The sequence below is a fragment of the Fukomys damarensis genome, unplaced genomic scaffold (assembly GCF_012274545.1).
Source record: "Fukomys damarensis isolate Sample0158 unplaced genomic scaffold, DMR_v1.0_HiC HiC_scaffold_30, whole genome shotgun sequence".
In the NCBI taxonomy this organism is placed as follows: domain Eukaryota; kingdom Metazoa; phylum Chordata; class Mammalia; order Rodentia; family Bathyergidae; genus Fukomys; species Fukomys damarensis.
The window spans coordinates 47,536,010-47,542,277 of record NW_022900942.1 but is presented as its reverse complement, the minus strand read 5'-3'; positions in this window follow the sequence as shown (position 1 = coordinate 47,542,277).

The window sequence follows — 6,268 nt, the reverse complement described above, 5'->3', positions numbered from 1 at the left end:
TTATTGGGGATCAGAAGCTGCTGCCTATTTAGCCTACACCTGGCTCTCTGGTGCTGGCTTATACTATTGTTTATGACCCTCAGTGAAAGGGGTCTCGAGCCCCCTTTGGGTGCCCCTTGCCCAATTATGCCACTCACGCACCGAGAGGTCCAGCAGGAGATCTTTATTGTAGGGAGGCGAGTGGAAGGCAGGAAGGCAGAGAGCGAGTGAGCGAGAAGAGGAAGTGCTGGGATATTTATAGGGCAGGCAATGGAAGATCCTTCCTTGGGAGAAGCGGTCTTTGTTATCCTATCGCAAGCCAGGTTGCCTTTTGAATTTCGCGCCTTGCAGAAGCTCTAGTTTCGCGCTTTACAATTTTGGCGGGAGAAAGGACTCAGTTGGGGAAGAACCCAGGAGTTAAGATATAAAATGGCTGGCGGGGGGTTATATTTTAACATGTGCGATCTCCTAACACTCAGCTGTCTCAGTCTTGGCATGGAAGGAAGAGCAACTGATTAGAACAATTATGTCACCCTGTCTAAAGTAGTACAACAGCATCAAGCACAGCCTAGAAAATGACAAACTGTGGTAACTACTAATTTGCCACCTTTAACTGTGTGAACAAGATTTGTAGTTATATAATAAAATCTAAACAAATCAGAAAATTGCATACAGTAAATGTCCCCTCTACAGAGCAATTTTTCCCTGAGGAAAAAAAAATTAAAAGGGGTAAGAGGAAGAAATAGAGAAATAGAAGAAAAAAAAAAGAGATTAGAAGCAAGACTAAAGTACAAAGGAACATTATACAATCTTTGGGAAACTAGTGAAGAAAACAGGAGGGAAAGAAGAAAAAAACAGAACAGAATGAAACAACAACAAAAAACTAGAAACAATGTTCATACTTGTATAAAAACAAGAACAAACAAGAAAAAACAATATCCATTTCAGGGCATGTCTCCGCTGTCACTGGAAGATGAGGGGGCAGACAGAACCCAGATACTTGTTGGTTCATCCCAGAGAGCCTGCAATAGAATAATGTGGAGTGGTAGATAATCCCAGCAGCCTGTGCTTTCAATTCCACTGAAGTTCAGGCTGATCCTGGTTTCTGACAGTGAAGGTGGGACCCAAGTTGTTTAACCCACAATACTCTGAGTGCCTCTTGATTGCCAGACCTTGGCTCCTTGACCTTGGTGTCTCCCAAGAGCAAGCCTCACCCTGACACTCAGAGCCCTGAGATGCAGTTAACCCACTGCTGCACTGAGTCCTAGGTTCAGCTGACCCCTAAATACCAATTGGCCAATGGCCCTCTCCTGAGGACATTTGAATTTTAATCACTCACCAGCCACTGTAGTCTGCATCATCCACTGCTGCATTCCACTAGTGCTTTTCTCCATAGAGGCCTCTGGGAGTCACTCTACTCACCTTGCCTCTGTATGTTTGAGCTGCCCCTCTCATACTGTGAGCTGGGATTCAGGGAGAAAGCACTGTTTGCCACTTCCCTCTCCTGTGTTGTGGTCTCTTTCTTTGCTCTTCCTGTGGGCTCCAATTCTCACTTCAGATCGTTCCTGGGCCCCAGAGACCTGCTTCCCTTCTTCTCTTTTCCACACTGCTATATTGCAGCATCTGGACTCCAAATCTCAGAGATGCTGTTTTGTTACTGCTTACCACTCCACCATCTTCCCGGAATTTTCCTAGAGCAAAAACTGGCAAGTTTCTGAAGAGTAGTCAAACAGATTTAAGAACTTTAAAAGTAAATAACAGGGAGTTTTTCTTTTAAAAAAAATCATGCTGGAAACTTTCCCTATGTTAAAAAGATTAATATTTTACTTATGTTTCAGAAGATACCAAACTAAATGGGGGGGGGGTTCTAACTCAGTTCTTTGCCATGTTGCAGAAACTGCTGGTTAGTCGGCCAGTAAGTTCAATTATTAAGTCAGTTTCCTATTGGTTGCTAGTGGAGAAATTTTACCCACCTGGAAAGAGTGCTTTATCGTGATATAAAATTGGACTGCAACTATACTTGCTTTGTTCCATCAATGCATATAAAAGAAAACAAGCAAAGAAAAAGTTCTTACAGAGAAGTCACAGTTTCTCTTCCTGCTAGCCAGACATGGAAAGACTAGCAACTCAGACAGGGAGAATGCCAAGCACCAATGACATTTGCCTCTAACTTGAGCATCCACTGCTATCCGCTAGATAAGGAAGGTTCAAGGATTGGACATGACGTTCACCTGAAGTCCTACAATATTCTAACACCTTGTCAAAAACAAGAATGAAAACAAGGTTTAACTTTTCTAGGTTAAAAGCACTCCAGCAGGGGCCGGGAATTTAGCTCAGTGGTTCTGGCACCTGCGCAAGGACCCAAGGTCAATCCCCAGTACCAAAAAATAAAAAAAAACCCAAAACAAAGAAAAACAACACTCCAGCTCCAGCCTTACAGCTCAAATCATAAAACCACAACCAAAGAACCATTTCCTATCCTACTGATGTCAATATAGTGAAATTACGCAAAAAACATTTTAAGCCACGTATTACTGTATCCTTTAAACCTTCTAAATGCTACCTCAAGTTATATCTCCATAAATAAGATGAAATTTTCTTTGCTAACCAAAGACTTTAAAAACAGGGTTGCTTAAATTAGTTCAAAATTTATTTTGTACCTTTCCCATGAAGCACAGAATTCAAATGACATGTATAATTTAAAATTTCACGGCAATAGATCATTTTGTCAATGATCTATTTATTAAAATGGTGTGATAATTGTGGCATCAATGTCAATCAGAAACACCTAGCAGATTAGTGCAGCACAGATCCAGGTGTATGGATGACTCACTGAAGAGGGGAGATCCACCCTGACTGTTGGTGGCAACAATCAGTAGACTTGTAGCCTAGATGGAAGAAAAAGGGAAGTTGGCTTCCTTTGTGCTTCTTCAAAGGGACTCCGGTTTTCATCATTGCCTTTGGACACTGATCTCCAGTTCAGCCTGCCAATGCAGATCCTTTGGCTTCTCCACCCATATGGACTACACCAGATATTTCAGTGATCTGTAGCTCTCCAGAGCCTCTTTGCAATCTTCCACCCTGTGACTCCACTGTCCAGGTGGCCACTGTAAGCTTACCTTGTACATCTCTGGCATGCGTATGTGTGCGTGTTAAAATTTACCATATATATATTCCATTATGTGCATTTTAATTTTTAAAAAGTAAATTTGGTGTAACATACTTCTACAAGCACCTGTCTTTAAGTAGTGTTTTTAGCTATGTTGCTAATTTGTAAACTGGCATGTTAATTTCATTGTAACCTGACATGTTGTTGTGGCTTGTGTCTACATGTCCCTCCAAAGCCTTATGTACTCATAGGTAGGACTTTTTCAGAGGTGGGTGGATCTAGAGTGTATGATTACTCCTAAGTGTGTGCTGGGATTAAAGGTGTGTGATGACTAAATTAGTCTAAGGACTGATTTGGCATAGTTCTGGGTAGGATTAAGGGTGTTTTACCCTGGTTGTAAGAGCTACCAGCCCTAAAGGTGGGTACCCCAGATAAAATATAAGGGACAGAAACAAGGCTAGTGTTGTCACTTGCTGCTTTGCTGTGAACTGTTTCTCCTCTGTGATGCCTCTCTGCCAAGCCACCATGCCCTGGAGCCGGCCAACTATGAACTGAAACTGCTACAAACTATGAGCTAAATAAACCTTTCCTCCTTTAACGATGGGTGTCAGGTATTTTGTCTTAGAAAAGAAAAAAAGTAAGACATGTCATCCAAAATGTGGACCTGGTGATAGTGGAGATGCTACACAACATATCAATCTAAGTGGTAGTTAAGGTGTACAGTAAGTCCCCAACTTATAAATGAGTTCCATTCCGGGAGAACGTTTTTAAGTCAGATTCACTAGTATGTCTGTCAAAGTGAGTGTTATACTGTAAAGGAGTTGAGTGTGAATCTCAACTTCACCATTTGACTTGTTTAGGATCCTGCAGAACTTAGTCTTAGTTTCCCATAAATAAAACTGGAATAATCAGTGTCTATCATAAAGGGTATGTGCAGTGTTATAACAGTACCTGGTCCACAGTAAATACTCTTATTTGTGTAAGCAGCCATTATCATGTTATCAACTATGCTTTGTAGGTCATTGTTCTCAAAGTGCATTCTGTTGATTACCTCAATGAGACTCATCCGAGAAGATTATTTAAAACTGAGTTTCTGTTTGGGCTATATAGCTCAGTGCCAGAACACTTGTCTAGTACATACATACAGGGCCCTGAGTTTGATCACCAATATTCAGTGTGTGTGTGGCAGGGGTTGTCGCTGCAGGTTTTCGTATTATCTTACATCAGAAACAGAATCTCAAAAGAGAAAATAGGGCCAGGGATTTAGCTCTGTGGTTCCACCACCTGTCTTGCAAGCGCAAGGTCCCGAGTTAGATCCCCGGTACCAAAAGAAAAAAAAAGAATGTCAAAAGAAATAAAATATAAAAAGAAATAGAATCTCTGGCTGTAAGTTCCACTTATAAAACCTACTACTGCATAGGAAGTGGATGGGAATTAACACTTGAATTCAGATAAAGTGATCAGATGCCAAAGAGCACCAGAAGTACTAGCCAGAAGACGTCTCTGAAACTTTCTGGATTAGAAGAACCACAGTTTTGATTTTCTGTATGTCTTTCTTGCAAATGCACCGAAGTCTTACCAAAGAATTCTAGCAAACATATCCTAGAAATTCCTACAGATTTCTACTATTCCTCAAGGTACACACACACCCTGCAGTACAAGGAACTGAACCCAGGTTCTATGCACTGAGCTACATCCCAGCCCTTTTTTTTCATTTTTTGAGACAGGATCTTGCTAAGTTCCCCAAGTGAGACTCACACTAGTGATCCTCTTGCTTCAGTCTCCCAAGTTCTGGAATTACAGGCATGAACTACCAGGCCTGGTTTAGTATTCCCCAATTTTGTTTTAAATTTAAAGGGTGGGGCCAGAGATATAACTCACTGGTAGAGCACTTGCCTAGCATGTGCAAAGCCTTGGTTTGATTCCCAGCAACATAAAAATAAATTCAAGGTACAGCAAGGCCTAGCTGCAGAAGTCCAGGCACCAAGTGAAGGTGTCCATTTAAAAGCACTTAAGCACTACTATTACAGCTCTGAACTAGATCCAATGGGGTTGGGGATTTAGCTCAGTTGTTCTGCCACCTGCTTCGTAAGCCCAAGGACCTGAGTTCAATCCCCGGTACCAAACAAACAAACAAACAAAAAATACCCATATCCACTGAATCAGAGTCACAGAAACAACCTACACAAGGAAACTTCAAAAAGAACATAAAACTTTATTAAGACCATTTATATATACTGTCATCAGATACAGCCAAAGAAAAAAGGATAAACAAACAGGAGAGTTCATCTTCCCATGTGCTACTGCCACCTCAGAACAGTGTGGGTGGCTGAATCAGAGTTGTCAACAAATACTCTGTATAAGTAAATTCATTAAGTAACACAACGTTCCTTTTCCATACAGAGACTGGGAAGTACACTTTAAAAAGCTTTGACATAGTGCAACAATTGTGAAATATGACTACATCTTGAGGAGCTATTTCTTAATAGAATACAAAGCAGTTTAGTAGCTTTATGTTATTCCATGTTATATAAATTTTTAGAATGGAAAATTCAGAAAGAACCTTCTACCTTTCCCTAAAATTAACTTTTACTTTTGAAATTTTTCTCTCTAAAGAGGTGTCAGGACCAGTTCAGTAGCTATACTGTGAAGAGATGAGCTGCTCCTTTACAGTGAAAACTGATAACCTCCGTTTGTTCTTTTAATTTTGCAAATCAAGATCACTAGGTCATTCCAGCTTTTGCTGATTCTGAAGGATTTCTAATAGAAAAACAATGATTCAGAGTGCTGTGGAAAAGGTACCAAAATAGCGGCATATGGAACGGTTTTCCTCATAGGGAGGTTGGTATTGAGCACAACTCATTTTCTCAGATTCGTAGTTCCTCAATATGGTTCTTTTACTTGCTGTAGTGATGGGAAGGAGCAGGGGCAGTGCCAGGGAATCTGTTCCAACTGCCACTCCAGACAGCAACCTGTGCTGTTTATGGAGAGAAGAGTGATGGCATCCATTCAAAGCACAGTACCCCTCATTCAAGCATGGTGACATGCTTTTCTCTCGAGGGGCCAGGCCAAACCACACTCAGCTGCATGATTTGCCTCAGGTACACAGTGAAGAAAATGCTCATGATTAACAATTTGGTGTTATAGTACTCCCAACCTAACCCCATTTACTATGAAAAT